The following is a 17657-nucleotide window of genomic DNA, read 5'->3' on the forward strand; positions in this document are numbered from 1 at the left end:
GCTAAGGCCTATGCTTCCTTTCAAATCATTGTTTTGTGGTTGATGAGGCTACAGGCAGGTTCAATTGCTAGTTCAAAGCTTCAGCCATCTGTTGAGCAATTCGTAGGAAGGGAAAATCAGATGACTCCCTCCCCAGGCTGACAAAGAATGATGGGATTGGTTCAAACAACTTCCAGCAAAAGAGAATCTTTGATATTGAACATTTGTTGTAAAACAAGGATTAAATGTACTGGATCAGATTCTGTGGTGCTCCATGACTGTTTTGCGCTACATCAGAAGTGGAATCTGGCACTAAGGTTACTTTAACCAGTTCAGGGAGAATTACTACAGTGTAAAAAGGATCCTCCGGTGGTGTGAAGCTGATGTAGGAACTACCACTTATTTTTCTTGCTCCCAGTGTAGCAAGGAAAAAGAGATACAGCCAGAGGAAATGGTATGTGGCTGGTGTATGCCTGCACCATGCTGATCCTCTGCTGCAGGTTCAGTTCCTTGTGACTATTTGCAGCCTGCAAAGTTTGAATACAACCTGAGGGCCATTCTGAGTACTTGATCCTCCATTGCCATGCACCTGTATAGTCACATCAGTGCAAAGTGTGTATAAACAGCTATCAAATCAGAATGGTAGCATTTTACAATTGTTTTGCCATTTGTGTAAGTCAGTGGTTCCCAAACTTGTTCCACGGCTTGTGCAGGGAAAGCCCCTGGCGGGCTGGGCTGGTTTGTGTACCTGCCGCATCCGCAGGTTCAGCCGATCACGGCTCTCACGCGGTTCGCTGCTCCAGGCCAATGGGAGCTGCTGGAAGCGGTGGCCAGTACGTCCCTCAGCTGCGCCACTTCTAGCAGCTCCCATTGGCCTGGAGCAGCGAACTGCGGCCACTGGGAGCCGAGATCAGCCGAACCTGCGGATGTGGCAGGTACACAAATCGGCCCGGTCCGCAGGGGCTTTCCCTGCACAAGCGGCGGAACAAGTTTGGGAACCACTGGTGTAAGTGAATACACAAGCTGCAGAGCAATGGCAAGTCAGGCCAAGAGTGTTAAATTTTAGGAGGTTTAATGGCTGCTTTAAATGCAAATCCTATCTCCAACTTAACTATTGAGCCATTAACCTCTATAATATTATGTGCACAGAGTTTAGGGTGACCAGATGTCCTAATTTTATAGGGACAGTCCCGATATTAAAGCTTTGTCTTATATAGATGCCTATTATCCCCTGTCCTGATTTTTCATATCTGATCACTCTAATAGAGTTATAGTCAAAACATATAAATCACAGCTAATGAAATACTGTTATTAATCATGACAATTATTGAATCTAGTAAAATATCAAAAGAAAACTGTACAGTTGCCATGCTACTCATGCTACTAGAAATTGTTCATTGATATTTTCGGGGTTATTGAATAGTGAGAATAGAAAACCGAGAGAGCACATCCTCTTTTTAGAGTGTTATTCTGGTTTTCTTACATAGGCAAAACACCCACAGAGCTGAATGGGGTTGCACAGTACTATGAGAGTAGACCTTAGCCCATGATTTATGTCTTATAGTGTCTTTTTAATAAATTGTTTTCTGGGACATTCTGTTACTTAGAGTACCTGGATAAGTTCATCATGATACTTTCAACAGGTTTCATATAATGTCTGATTCTTATAATGCAAGTGATATGTTTTTTAAATGAATGGAAATTCATGCTAATAATATCAGTGTTTAAAGGCAATTAATCAAATTACCATTTTAAATTAGAAAGGAAATGAATCATCACAGAAATTTCTGTCCTGTTTCCAGCCAAAAAAAGTTGAAAAATGTCATAAAACTTAATATATTCGACAGTTGCAGAATATTTCCCTTGTAGGTAATCACATTTAAAACTAGTTATACATCATGCTTGAGGGCTCTTAATTCTTTATTTGCCTTTGTACAAATATTCTAGTAAATTTGTTGTTTTATCTCAAAATAAAAGGAACCATCTTCTGATTTCAGCAAAAGAAATACTTATGTGGGGTTTTTCTCACTTTATCACTCATGCAATTTTGTAGTAATCAAAAATGTCAGACTTCTCGGTCCCCAATTTATTACCATGGGCTCTATTGACTCGTTCCTCTCATATAACTTAAACCCCAAGTTCATATTGGTTGGTTCATATCTTCTGTTGCTAAAGCTGTCAAGACATGCTAATGCACTTAGTACTCAAAATGACAGGACAGGAGCAAAACAGCTATTACACTTGGAAAGTAAAAATCTATGTCTCCCATCTGACTGTAGTTTCATAAAATCTATAAATGTGGATGTGTTGCTGTAAAGATCAGTTTACATTTTTTTTTTCTGAATAGAAATGACTTGAAGTGTAAGGATATCTTGGGGCGTAAGATTTCTCAAATATTTATACTGCATTCAAGGCCATCTTGGATAATTTGATTCTGAGAAGACTTTTTTTCACAAATCTACCTTTAAAGTCTAGATCACAACGTCTGCAGTGCTGATTACTAGTGCTGTATGTCTGTCTTAGAATACAACTTTTAGTAGCTGGCAAATTGAGACTGATGGAAAACATGGTGAACCTTCAGTTGTGAGTAAATGGACATTCTGAAGAGTTATTGAGGTCAGCTGGGCAGGGTAGATATGCTGTTTTAGTCTCTAGGGCTATTTGTGTGTTACCAATTAAAATATACTCAATATATTAATATATACAATATTTAAAGGGACATTTCACATATTGCAGGCTAAACTTTAGTTTTGTTTTATTTTATATAACTTAATATGAATAATATATATTCAATCCATTTTTTTTAAATTACTGCAAAGATTTTGATATGGATTTAAATATTTACTTGAGTATTTACTACCCAAATCTTGCAGAAATGTGCTACTAAGAGTCTGAAAATGAGACTTGTATATTTTCATGGCTAAGCTGAATGAAAAGCAAAAAGTAAAAACTGTAATGACAGCTAAAATATAAAGTTAAAAATCATTCAGTTTTAATAATGTAATTATTAATAACAGTTAAGGATTTTTTAAATTCATTTATTAAATAGTACCCATTTTAAATTATTAATTAAAATGTACTTCACTATGCAGTCCAGCGTCTAAGTAAATAGAATGGGACAGAAAAACAACACTTTAAAAAATATGGTGTATTTTTAGAATTCGGAAGAACGAGTATATTTTTCTGATTATGATTATAAATTACATGAGAAGTAGAGGATGAGTCAGTCAGTATTCCAATACCTAACAAGGTTTACATTCAAATGTGAATGTTCATCCATGAAAAATCCACATACTTATACCTAGTATAGACTGCATGGCTAGTTGCATTTAAATGATTATTACAATATTCAGTGACCCAAGGACTACATTTTTCAGCAACTATCTCAAAAATTATGTAAGTGGAAAATGATTAAACATACACTTTTAAAAAGCTTGCTCAAAGATCCTGAAGATTAATATCTACTCTTCTTGTCACATCTCTTCCCTTGGCCCTCAGGAGGCAGCACACCAGATGGTTTCTTTATCTGGATTGTACATGGCCTGGGTCACATTCATTGAATGAAATCACTAGCCTCTTATTCACAAAGCAACTTTATCTCTTATCTGGTATATTTTAACAATGAGAACTCTGATAATTAAATGTGTCTCCTGGAATATAAACAGTCTTATGAACCCCATTCAAAGAAAAAATATATATACTCAGCACTTAAAAAAAGAGAATGTTGACATTTCCATGCTGCAGGAGGCACAGCTGACAGAATTTGAAAATTGTAAACTTACTAGACATTAGAAATTGAGAGGCCTACCCAGTTGTTTTAGTTCTAAAGCAAAGGGTGTTGCTTTACTAATACATAAAAAGTTGAATGTTAATATTCTGAACACAAGGTCTGACAGTGAGGGCAGATTTACTATCCTCATGTCTGAAGTTGGCAATTCTGCAATCATCGTTACCAATCTCTATAGGCCAAGGATGATCCCAAATTTTTTCATGTTTTTTTTTTTTTCTGAGTATAAATGACATGGGCCACTATCCTGTTGTTGTAGCTGGAGATTTTAATGAAACTATAGATCCAGTCCTTGATAAGTCTTCTCCATCTTCATATAAAAACACTAATACTTGTCAGGTACTTCATACATACATGGTTGACTTTGTGTTACAAGATGCATGGAGATTGGGTAATGCTTTGGCCAGAGACTATAGATTTTTTTTTTTTTTTTTTTTTTTTGGTTGTGGGGCTCTGCAGCTCATTCAACATATTCAGGATTGGACTATTTCTTAGTGTCACAAGAGCTGATCAATTCTGTCACTGATTGTGGCATTGGTACTATTGTTATATATGACTATACTCCTATACATATGCCTTTTTGACTTCCCGGGTATGCACCCCCAGCTAAAATGTGGAGATTAAATACCTCTCTTCTGTTTGATACATCATTTGTTAACTCTATTCAGTAGCACTTAGAACATTTTTTAAAAAACAAATGCCCCCACTGCTTCTTGAGCTGCCAAATTCCGGGAAGCCTTTAAAGCCTTTATCAGAGGCCATATAATCCGATATGCCCCCTTTAAAAACAAATGGAAAGAACATAAAATTGATATCCTTGAAAAGGAAATTAAGACCTTGGATACAGATTATGCTTCAGTCCCTACTGCAGAGAAATGCAGAACCCTCATCTATCTAAGATATGAAATCAACAAACTTCTGCTCCAAAAGGCTAAGTTTGTTTTATTTGGTTTGAAGCAAAACTACTGGGAATCTGGTGAGAGAGCTGGCAACCTGCTGGCATATAGACTTAAGCAAAGGCTAACAAATAAGATTGCTGCTACTCATGATAGTAGCAGTAAATTATATATACCACAGCTATTAATAATTTCTCAACAGTTTTATTAAAAACTATATTTAGCTGAAGAGAGATCGCCCTATTTAGAGTCATCAAAGTTATTTTCAGAAATTCAATAATATTTTCAGAACATTCTTTTGGAGTGCAAGTAGGAAACCTAGACTGGCTCTGAACAAATTATAGGTACCCCCATCTCTGTGGATTTAATTTTTCCAATGTGGAAAATTAACATATTGCCTTTTGTCAAACCAGACATTTTGGCTGTTAGATATGACCCCACAGACCCCACCTGGGTTTCAGATTGAATGAGAATTGATATATCAGCTCCCTTTTCAGGTATGGTACGGTAAAATTATTATAGATTTGTTGGCTCCAGATCTGCCACAATAATGTATATGAGGCAAGCTTGGTCAAACTTGGCTAGAACGTTCTGCTTCCATCCATTCTTCCATGTAGAGGCAGTCTTGTGGAGCAATCCTATCCTTAAAACCAGTGGCAGAACCTTGGTGTGGAGGGATTGGATGGACAGATGAATCATGACTGTGTCACAGCTAATTGACAATGATCAATTTAAACCATTTGTAGCTCTTCAGCAACAATCGGGCTTGCCTGGCTCCGGTGCATGGAAATATATCCAGTTAAAGCATTTACTCATGAATATATTTGGACTGGATGCCTCAGGAGCTCGAGAACCTCCAGGACTTTTACTATTTTGGAGGAAATTTCCTGGATTTACACAGCCAGCCTATCCTTTTACAATTAGAACTTTTTCGTTAAACAAACCATCTCTTTCTGAAACCACTGTTTCTTATCGTATTGTTTGGAGGTACAATTTTTTCAGTTGCTACTCTACTAGTCACATTGAGTCATATAAAAATGGTGCATTTTATCACAAAATTGCTAGTTCTTGTTACATAGAAGAAAATGTCCAGATATTTAATGTATTGCTGTGATTATACAAATACTGAGAGGAAAAATGCTCAGGAACTAGACCAAATGAACAAGAGGCCTGAGCAGCTGGTTTCAGTTGCCTGAAGTACTTGGCTCTTATTTCTTTGTATGATTGTCATAGGGTGGCTGGAAGATGGGCCTCAGGCCTCCTGTAACAAGCTTAACTCCACCTCCCTGGGTGGAGAGAATGAAGATCATGGGTCAGGTGATCCAATCAGGGCTCTTATAAGGGATAGGTCTGAGGGAGAGTGGAGAGCTCAGGTAGGAGCTGGTAACATTCCAGCTAAGAGGGTTAGGTAGGACAGAAGCCTGGAAAGTTGTAACTGGTTTGAGGAAGCAGCTGCAGATGAGTGCTGCAGGGAGCAAGACTGGCTCCTGCAGGGAATAAAAGAGACTGTTTGGATGGTAACCCAGCTCTGGGAAGGAGGGCTGGAGATTCCTGACTCAAGGAGAGAGAATTGTTTGAACTGTGGAACCAATGGCCAGCTGGGTGAAGCTGGCATGGAATAATAATGTGTTAATGGATGAAATTAAGTGGATCTCCTATTCATCTGTCAGTGGAAAACAAACCTCAGATATGTGTGCCACTAAGCCAGCAGGAAACAGCTTTGACAAGCCCAACTTACAAACATATAATACTGTAGCTTTCAGAATGGCTTTGCTACTGGACATCATGAGATCACTGGTCTGGACATTGCAAGAAATAAGATAGTAGCACCACTAAACTAAAGAGCTAAGGCAAAATCTTAGCCTAGAAATGATTCAGTTAAAGATGTTTAAATAGAGGACAAACTTAATCTCACAGCCTTCTTTCCAGATGCTTTGTCCTACAGATCAGGAACTTAAAGTTCTGCTGATGGAGATGGAGGAATCTATAAGCTCCATAGAAGGAATGACACTTTATCAAGGAACTTCCAGATCAGTTCAGGATAACTCTTCAGTACTGCCGGGACTTGGAACCAACAGAGATGATAAAGTTTGCAAAGCATAGAACCCACTAAGGCTCTGTCCATAACTAGAGAAATTTTTCAATAACTTCCCATTGTTACCAACCCCAGTTTGGCTCCATCAATGTTAGTAATTTTTTGGAACTTCATAGATGGGCTGTACTACCATAACAAGCACTGAGTCATAAAACGGCTCATAGCGGGTCTTAAAAAGGTGGCTATCTATACAAGAGCTCCTAATATTGTTCATACCAGTTGAACTGTTAGTAAAAGTTAAACATTTTTGAGAAAGGTCCCAGTTGTAGGCAGGGCCTTTTTACAAGTTTTGGTTTCAAGAACCTTTGTAATCTCCTCAAGCCAAGTGGAGCCCAAAGTGTTTCTTTTTCTTTCTTTTTAGTTCTACTCTATAAAACACCAGATTTTAAACAAAACCATGGAAACCACAAGACAAACAGCTACAAAGAAAATTTAGTATTAGTGCAGTCCAAAGTGTCTGTAAAATATATTAAAGAAATTATAAAAGTAAATATTACTCACATACTTGGCCAGGGTACCATACACATTATGTAGCATTTTCTATTTTCATATTTATTATTAAATTAAAGCTGTACAGCTTACGTACAGCTCATTATTGTTTATTATTCATGCATAAAGGGCATATTAAAGTTTTTTTAGATGAAACAATATATACATGGAAGGCAACTTATTTATTATATTTACAATGTCTGCCTCACAGGTGTGTAGATCTGAGGTGCTGTGATTTGCTGTGTTTAATTTTTATAAGTCACTTATGAAAAATGGAAAAAAACTCTGCTTCTAATGAGCATTTGTTATGCTTCCACTTGTCATTAGGCATGGAGAGTCATTACCTGAGATTATTTAGCATTTAAAAGTCATTTAAAATACAAATTTTAAATGTTAAATTGTATTTATAAATGCCTGACTTTTATAAAGTGTGAACAGCCTATAATGCAAGAATATTACCTTAAAACTCTGCAGTTCTTCCAAGAGCAGTACTTTATTTAGCAAATATCAGAGATGATTGCAATGTCTGTTGGTCTTTAATTCATCTTTTTCAGGCATTTGGACATAGAGCAAAATCCCAGAGGCTGGACATTTTCCTTCCAGTGTTATCCTAAAACTTTAGACGCCAATTAAAATTAGTCTACAATAGCACTTCTAATTTAACAAAAAAGTAACAAGGTTGTGTTGCCGGCCCAGATGGGCCCTGAGGGGGCAACAGGGTTCATTGCCCGGTGTGTGCCGCACCAATAGACACACCAGGGGTGGAGAAGCAAACAAAGTTTATTTGAGATCTCAAAGTGATGCAGGGAGACAGGCACATCTCAAATCAAGCACAGCACATACAAGCAAGTGTTCCCTTTTATATTCCAAGCTGTTTGTGTATAAGCTTTGTTCTGTTTTCTCCCTCAGACCCCTCCCTACCCAATAGCAGTTACAGCAGGTACACATTGTGCATGTTAGAAACTTTCCCGTTCACATGCTTATCTTTGACCTTGCAAGCTCTACGCACTAGGCCTTTCCCTCCCCCTTTTCCCCCGCATTATCACTACCGTTTCTGTTAGTGCGAGCAAAACTGCAGCTGTCTGCTAGAAAAGCTGACCATTACATATTCTGCTTCAGCATAGGCTGTTAGCATGGAAGTAGGTGAAAGTTCACAAGATGGAGTTCTGTGGTTCACTTAGACCCAGAGCAGGGAGGTTTCATTGGCACTTATGGCCTACCATCCCCCCCCCCCCTCCCCGAGTTACCTGGTAGCTATGCCTAGTGACACCAACAGTTGTGGCCTGCCCTAAAGGAATCGCTAGGGTGTTACCAGGGGGCTTGTCTTCAACCCACAAAGGGCTCCTCAGAGCAAGCTAGTTCTGTTAACGCCTGAAAGGACATGGATACAGCCTTCTGCTCAAGGATGGACACACAAGCAGAAATTCTTTGAAAACAAAAGAATTATTTATTTAATAGAAATAAAAGTTACAGCAAGTTTAATAAAGCAAGACAAGATATATAGGATTTAATAAAACACAACAGAATTACCGTATTTTCCGGCGTATAAGACGACGTTTTAACCCAGGAAAATCTTCTCCGAAATCGGGGGTCGTCTTATACGCCGGGTGCTGAAACCTCCGAGCTGAATCTGCGGCACCACATACCGGTATGTCTCCCGGGCTGCTGCGGCTGCCTCCGCTCCCTCCCGCCCTGACAGGAGCGTGGGAACCAGCTGCGGCTGCCGCGGAGTGCCCGGGCGGGGGGATCCCTACGGGGAAAGGGAGCCACGATCCGCACGGGAGCAGGCCAGGGGCGGATCGGGGCGAACAGCGGGGGGCGGGAGGGCATCTTGCCCCAAGGGGTGACGGCTCCCGGACAGAGAGAGTGAGCGAGCCGGGGACCATCGAGGCTCAGCTGATTAAGACCTGGGGTCCCCGGCGCCTTTGATCTCCGCTTATCAAAGCGAGCCCTCAGCAAGCCTCGCTTGACACGCTGAGCGAACACAGTCCCGGCTCCAGAGACAGCGCTGAGCCCTATCAGCTGCCGAGCCAGTGCGCCGGACGCCGTGTTGTGCGGGAAGCCAGGCAAGCCGGGTCCCCTGCAGCCCCAGCCCGCAGGGCCCAGAGGGCTGCGAACCAGCCCCACATGGGGGGAGGGAGGGCACTGCCACGTGCCCAATCGCACCGGACACCGCACCATGGGGGGGGGGGGGGCTGCTCTTGTCTGTGTGTAATGTGCAGGCTGGCACGGCACCGACCCTGCGGCGAAGCGCGGGGCGGGGGGGAATTAGCCGGGCACGTTACTGAAGTCCAAGCCCATGGCCAGAGCTTGTGCAGCGCAGCCCGCTCGCTTCCAGGGCTCCTAAGTAGCCAGCGCGCCTCTTCTGGTGCACGTCCTGGGCAGGGCAGCCCGAGCGGCTGGCTCTGCTTGTAGGTAACCAAGGGGCGGACTGGCTTGATTTGGAGCCGACTGTTACAGCTCTGCGGAAGCACAGGGCTGGGAGTCTTATGGGAAGTGCCGCAGGGTGGCCCCAGGGAAGCGCTGCGCTAAATGAGAGCGGAGAGGCGGGAATCCCGCCTTTTAATGGATGAGAGCGCGCAGCCAGGGCCGGGAATAAATGATTCTGGGAATAAACCCAGAGCTAAAGAAGCGCCCTGCGTATGCGCCAAAACTTGTCTCTTACACCCTGTTGGTCCAATGAAAGATACTACCTCGCTAATAGCCTGGGGTCCACACAGCTACAACACTTGCAAAAAAAGTGTGCATCAGACATGCTTCCCTGTTCAAACAGATTTTCTTCCTCATAGCAAAGCCCTAATGTGCTATGCCAAGCCTATGTTTATTTCCTATTAGCCGAGATAAGCTTGCCTGGAAACTACTGTTTTTACTTTCTCAGATCTCGCTCCTGGCGAGCATGTGCGAGATCTGAGAGGCAGAGAAGGAGGAAATAGGATACAAGGGCGGGCCAGACGGGTGAAAGAGGCGTGTTTGTCTACTGCTCTGATTGTCTTGGAGACAGGGAGGGCTGGGCAGGCAGGGAGAGCTGTGTGGAAGCAGAGAAAGAACTGACAGGAAGGGGATGCAATGCTGACCAATCCAAGCAGGCTTTGTATACAACAACCAGCCAATCGCCGTTAAGGTACATCGCTTGCCGTGATTGGCTGGTTATTGTATACTGGGTCCCACATACAGTACAGCACCAGTATCTGTACCTGTTCATACAGTACAACACCAGTACATACAGTACAGTATACAAATGTCCAACAGTCAAAACCCCATCATGGCTCCACCAGCAAGAAGAAAGAAATATGAAGCCAGTTTCAAACTTAAAGTTGTAAACTTTGCCATGGAACATAATAACTGCGCTGCTGCAAGACAATATGGAGTAACAGAAAAGATGGTTCGGGACTGGAAAGCAAATGAAAAAGCATTAAAGAGTATGCCAAGGGGTAAGTGTGCATTAAGAAGAGGCACCCCACATTGGCCAGAACTCGAAAAACATGTAGCAGACATGGTGAATGAGCATCGCCAAAATGGTTATGCAGTGACACGAAATAAAATACGTTTGTTTGCACTTCAGTGGGCCAAATCTAACCCAGATCACAGCAACAGATTTAAGGCCACTGTATCCTGGTGTACTAGATTCATGGAAAGGCATAATATGGTACTGAGGCAAAAGACGAAAATTGCCCAAAAATTACCTGCAGATCTTGATAGCAAAGTAAATAGTTTCCATCGATACATAATAAAACAGCGCACTAAACATGGCTATGCGTTAAGTAGTATTGGAAATATGGATGAAACTCCAATGAATTTTGATATGTTTGGAAATAAAACTGTCCATCAAAAAGGTGAAAAAACAATTTTAATTAAAACAACAGGACATGAGAAGTCCAGTTTTACAGTGGTACTAGGATGCACAGCTGATGGCGGCAAACTGAGACCAATGATTATTTTTAAAAGAAAAACAATGCCGAAACTCAAGTTCCCTGTTGGTTGTTTTGTACATGTGAATGAAAAAGGCTGGATGGATGAAGAAGGGGTAAAGCTATGGCTTGATAATGTATGGAGCAGGCGACCAGGTGGACTTATTCAAAAACGTAGTCTACTGGTGTGGGATATGTTCAGGGCTCATTTAACTCCCAGCACCAAGCAAAGGCTTGCAAGACTAAACACAGATGTGGCAGTTATTCCTGCAGGATTGACATCGTTGGTACAGCCACTGGATGTGTGCCTAAACAAGCCATTTAAAGATCGCATTCGAGAACAGTGGAGTGAATGGATGGTTAGCGGCGAAAAGTCATTCACAAAAGGAGGAAACATGCGTGCTCCACAGTTGGATGTTTTGTGCAAGTTTGTCATAAAAGCCTGGAATGATATTGATGCAGAAACAGTAATCAAGTCTTTCAAGAAGTGTGGCATATCAAATTCATTAGATGGTATGGAGGACGACTACTTGTGGCAAGATGAAGAGGAAGCCGAAGCTGAGACCACACCATCTGATATGGAATTCGATCCATACGATGACTGCCTCACAAATGTATCACAAGATGTCATTGATGTACTTATGATATCAGATGACGAACAGGAGGATTTTGAAGGCTTTTAAAGGGAAACTGTCACGCCAGCAAACCCTGTAAAAATACCGTAGCTTGCAGTTATGATGGGCGTTGCTAACTCGCCAGGGACTTGCCCGGCACTTGCTCTCTCTCTATTGTTTGTTATCTTCCTCCTATCATCATCAGTTCCAGTTTGGTTGACAGCTTAGAAAACAAACAGCATGGCAGCTCCCATGGGTTTATTGTCTTATCCTTCCTTCAGCTTTAGAGTGAATTAGGAAAAGTTTAATCCACTTGCACTGTTTTATGTTTACATGTTTGATGACAAACAGCCTTATGTTTATAAGTGACAGTTTTCCTGCTAAGTACCTGCATGTCATAAGCATTTGAATTAAAATTACCATATTGAAATCAAATCTGATGTTTTTTTTTATTTTTATTTGGTGTGCATTGGAAGAGGGGTAGTCTTATATGGCGAGTATATCCCAAACTCTATATTTTAACTGGAAAAGTTGGGGGGTCGTCTTATACGCCCAGTCGTCTTATACGCCGGAAAATACGGTACATCTAAGAATTATATAATAAAGTGGTATTGCAAAATAAAAGATACAAATTATATGAAATATTCCTATATCACATCTAGAGGATACAATAATTACAATGTAATTACATTTAAATTATGTTACAATTTAATATTACCATTCTATGAACAGTGATCAGCCAGTCGTAGAATGGGGTGGGGTAGATCTCACTCAAACACAGCCATCCAGCTTTATTGATAGACTGACTCAATCATTCCTTAGTAACAGATAGATAAATTAGGCTTACACTCCTTCTTAAATTCCCTCTGTTACGTCTGATGGGCCATCTGTTCTGTCAATAAGATGTTACACAAGCTGAAGATAAAGGTGGCGTGCTGAACTGCAGCTGCTGCTGTTACCTCAGAAGCTGCGGTAGTGGCGGCTGCTGCCTGTAGGTAGTTGCTTGGTTACTATAGAAGCTATTGCTATGGTGACCTTTAGAGCTCTGCTGCAGCCCTTTTCAGAATCTTCTTAGGATGCTGCTGCAGTTGTTTTAGCTGCTGCTCTTCTGGTTACTTCTTGAGGCTTTTGATCTTCACAAGCCCCAAAGTCCCAAACCTTAAGTCTGCTGGCTGCCGGCCTTATATCCTTGTTGTTTTCTCAAGCTCAGTTCATTAACATAATTTATTAGCCTGTCTCAGCCAATCAGCTTCCAGATATCAGCATATTTCCTCTTCCTGTCTAGATCCTCCCCTCTTATGTCATCCTATTTTAGATAGCTAAGCTCTTCCCCCTGATGCCATCTTGGATTCTAGACCTTTCTAAGCACCGCAGCCTGATGCCATCTTGTTTGCTAGAACTGTCCACTACCTACATTTAGACTATCATCCCTGTTTCCACCATTTTGATCCTCCATCTTTGATTTTCTAAATTTAAATATCATTAATTTCTACTTAATTAGAGCCTTAATATGAAAACTAATTACTGTTTTATGCAAACCAAAGTGTCCTGATACTACCTTAATTATGTCAACTGGGAGAAGTGAATTTTATGGTGTTTTTAAACTCCTTCCAAGGTTTTCCTGCAAGCCTCTGTTAAGGTGCTGGAAGTCATTCAGAACATTCAGAGAAAAAAAATCTCTCCTTACACCAGAAAGAATTTTTTAAAAAGCAACAGTATGATAATTTTGTACTGATTGGCTTTCTTCTTGGAGGTAGCCTTGTCAGGGAGAACAAGAGTTGAATGAGTATGCAAAAATAACTCCTTGAGCTAGATCCTTTGCTCTGTTACATTGGCTTTGTACTACTCTGCTGGTAAAAAGCTAGACTGCCTTACCTCTCCCCAGAAATATCTTCCCTGCACAGGTGTTTACTAGGGACAGAACCACTGTAATAATTCTTGTGCCATTCCCTCTCTGCAATCATTGTAGGAGGTATGGCTGGGCAAGATGGATATGCCTGGTGATCCCCAGCTGCCTGAATTGCTCTTTAGCAGGTAAGCAATCAATGCAACACAAAGCAGCCATGAGGCTGCTGTAACTTGTCATAGCAGGAACTAGCCTGGCACACATCCGCCCAGGGTTGGGGGAATAGAGTGATGGAGGCATCTCTGATATGACTTGTCTTCATGAAATTATCATTTTCATATCCTTGCCACTGGTAAAACTAAATTTAATTCCAGAAGATATGCAGAAATCCCTATAAACAAATGGATTCACCAGTGTCTGACTTTCCTCAGGTTGATGCAGTCATAAGGATAAAAGGCATGTATCTAAATCCCTACACAGCACCTTTAAAATTCTAGATTATGCAGCTACTGGGTATAAAAAGGTGTAATAAGGGTACAATGTCAGGTGGAATTTTCTGTCCTTACCTTGAATATCCATGACTTACTCAGGCTGTGACAGACTGATTAAATTACTGTCATATAGTTGCAGTTTAACCCACATGCACTTTGGTTTATTGTGTAGGTGCCTGCTTGTGTTCCCATTAAAGTCAATGGCAAATCTCCCATTGACTACAATGGGAGTAGCATTGGGCCCTAAATGTGTAGTGTCATAACTGGAAGATCGTATTAAACATATTACTCCTAAGGCAAAAGAGTTTTGAATTGCCAATGGACTGTGTTAAAAATTAGTAATTATGCTGAAATCATATTTAATTTTCCTCAAGAAAACATCTAAAGTTGCTTTGACTCAGAAGATAAAAGATGTCAGATATATTAAATTTGAAGAAAAAAATAATCCTCAAAATGAAAATGCCAAAGGCAGCATAAAGGTTTACATTATAGACTTATGCAATTTACAAAAATCTCCCAGTAAAAGTTAATGCAAATCAACATCTACAGTGATCTGGAATACCACATTGATTTGAGCTCTTATAATAACTGATGGAACTAGAATGAATTCTCCTCAGTGTCTGTTTTAATGAACTCAATAAAGTATTCTAGTCTGGTAAATGAGTAATGCCTGGGATATGAAGTGCTGGCATTTTATACCACTGTTACTTTAAGATTAATGTACCCCAATAGTTTATAAGGCTCTAATTCCAGCAAGAGGTGGTAGTGTAAGTGTAATACTAAAAAAAAAGCTAGAATAATTAGTTCATGTTTCCAAAGCCCCAAAATGGAATTGCTCCCTCAATTTATGGACATTTTGAGGGTATAGTTACTTTCACCAAAAACTATTATTTTACCCTATATTATATTTTATGTCCGGTTCTTTTTCTGTACTTCAGTTTCCCCTAACCTGTGCATTGTATTCTCCCCGACACTTTCAGTGTGTTGCTAATTAAGATTTGCAATTTTGTTTATAAAGCTATTTTTATTTTTTATTTATAAATTATGCAGCCATCAATAATCTCTGTGGTTTGAGCATTGGCCTGCTAAACCCAGGGTTGTGAGTTCAATCCTTGAGGGGGCCATTTAGGGACTTAGAGATTTAGTTGGGGATTGGTCCTGCTTTGAGCAGTGGGTTGGACTAGAAGACCTCCTGAGGTCCCTCCCAACCCTATGATTCTATGAAGACAATACAAAGTTAAAACATTATACAATAAGAAAAATAAAATCAATGTAAAAAGCAAACTCCCCAGACATAGGAACATAGGAATTGCTATAATGGATCAGGTCCATCCTGTTTCTGTTAAGTGGCCAGCACCAGATACTTCAGAGGAAGCATTTCATTAGGCAGTTGGGGAACAATTTGCTATCCCCTCCCTCATTAAATCCCCCATTAAATCTCCTCTAATTTCAATAGTTAGAGATTGGTTTAAACCCTGATGCATGAGGTTTAATATCACTTCCTAAATTTGCTAATATGGACTATAATAGTCCAGATTACAAAAAACACATATTCTACTCACATGAGTTACTCAGGAAGAGCCTGAGTGAACACCTAGACCTTGCAGAGTGCCCTGAAGGTCAGAAAATTCCTGTTTTGCTGAAGCAAAAGGGATATGAGCTCAACCTTACCCTGAGTTCAAGTCCAGGGGATGTTAGCTAGAGTTAGGGTTGCCAACCCCCCAGGATTGTCCTGGATCTCCAGGAATTAAAGATGAATCTTTAATTAAATATTATGTCATTTGATGAACCTCCAGGAATACATCCAACCAAAACTGGCAACCCTAGCCAGAGGGTCATACAAGCCCATACTCAAGTCAGGTACCAGGAAATCCAATATATTGCACCATTTCTGTCTGATAAAAATGAGCCATATTGGCAGAGCTGAGGGCAAGCAGTATACAGATTGCACAGAGAGGAAATTGCCTAACTACATTCCCAGCAGTCTGCCTCCTAACTTCTGCGCAAGAGGAGTGAAAGACTAGAACTCTGCTTTGCCCCATTCAAGAGAGAGAGAGCTTGGAGTGGGCTTTCGCCATGGGGCGCTGCGTGTAGAGGGGGGTTGCCTCTTTGGTGTCATGACCTCATACCAGATACTCCCACTGAGTCTCCTCTTCTTGCAGGGTCATCAGATCTTGTGGCAAAAAGTCTTCAGCGCCACCCTTGCTCACTGGGTAGTACTACCACTGGGTCCAGCCCTCTGGGTGGGGCGGAGGAAACATACAGTCAACAGCAATGATCCTGGGTAGTAATGCCTAGTGGAAAGTGTGGGGTGGGTGTAGGGGCCCTGTGAAGCTGGAAATCTCCTTATTAAGGATTCAAGTGTGGGCTTCCAACGCATTCCCTGGGTCACTTCCTACTTTGGGCCTGTCCTCCACAGGCAGTGGCTTGGCATCCCTGTCAACCCCCATAGCCAATAGACCTGCCATAGTGTAGTCCAGCATCCCTGCCTCAGCAGTCTGGAGCACTGACAATTCCTCTGTAGGAGCCTGCAGCACACATCCATCCTCCTCTTCAGCCAGCCCCCAACTGAACCGACCAGTTCCCTTTTATTTGTTCCCTCCACCCAGAATATGTGCAGCAGGCGTGAGGGGGCGTGGCTCCCTAGGCCCAAAGTGATTGGTTAACCCCTGTTTTACCAAAGAAGGGTTGAGACACCCCAGTGCAGCCTCCCAAAATTACCCTTCTCCTGGATTCATAAAGGGGAAAGAAAAGAGTCACTTATGCATGATTCTGTCTGTGCCTACCAGTGTCCACACAGAAGTAAACAACACCTCAAGGTCAATGGTAACAAAAGCTGCTGAAGCATCTGAAAGAATGAGAATTGACTTTTGCCCTTTTTTCTCACTAAAAGTTGCTCATTGACCCATGAGACTAGTCGAATCTCTCTAACATGCAGGCTTAAAAGGAGAGATGTAAGAGGGCCAAAGACTGGATACACCCAATTTACTTTGCCAGAACCTTTTGAATAACATTTTCATTAAAAGGGAATGTTAGAACAGGGTGGTAAATGGTACACTGTCAATATTTCTTGAACAAGAATATAGACAATCAATTGTTTGAATGATGATTGCTCTCCAAATCTAATTAATAGTGATCTCAACATTCTATTAGATTTTTACTCTCGGATCTCACAAGTTATGGACTAGATATTTTCAAGAACCTCCATCACTGAAACTGGATGAAATTCACTCAGAAGACATTGCATTTGCTACTCCTGTTATAGACCTGCTACCAGAGAGTGAAATAATTTTGTCCAAATTTAATTGATTTTATCTGCAATTTAAATAGAAAACTATTCACTATAAGAAATGCTGAATCTGTTTCCAAACTGATACAGCCAGATTAAAAAAGTCTATGGAATTCTGAAGCAAAGTGAGGGGTGGTCTCTGAGACACTTCTTTGGATCTGAACTTTACAGAATCTAGGAGGGAAGAATGGAAAATTTTCTTGTCCTTCAGTATAACCCAGGCATAGGGCTTCAAAATGAAGGTTATAATACCATAGAAGACT

At 41.0% G+C, this 17657-nt stretch overlaps 1 protein-coding gene across 1 annotated transcript in view; it reads right to left on the reverse strand.

Annotated features, from left to right (window-relative positions):
* Positions 1–7916, reverse strand: part of LOC117880279 (gamma-aminobutyric acid receptor subunit pi-like) — a 77273-nt gene extending 69357 nt beyond the window's left edge. The window contains exon 1 of the mRNA XM_034776297.1: positions 7706–7916. The gene's annotated coding sequence lies outside the window, so the exon portion shown is untranslated. The remainder of the gene's footprint in view (positions 1–7705) is intronic.
* Positions 7917–17657: the final 9741 nt, after the last annotated feature.

The sequence above is a fragment of the Trachemys scripta genome, chromosome 7 (assembly GCF_013100865.1).
Source record: "Trachemys scripta elegans isolate TJP31775 chromosome 7, CAS_Tse_1.0, whole genome shotgun sequence".
NCBI classification, from domain to species: domain Eukaryota; kingdom Metazoa; phylum Chordata; order Testudines; family Emydidae; genus Trachemys; species Trachemys scripta.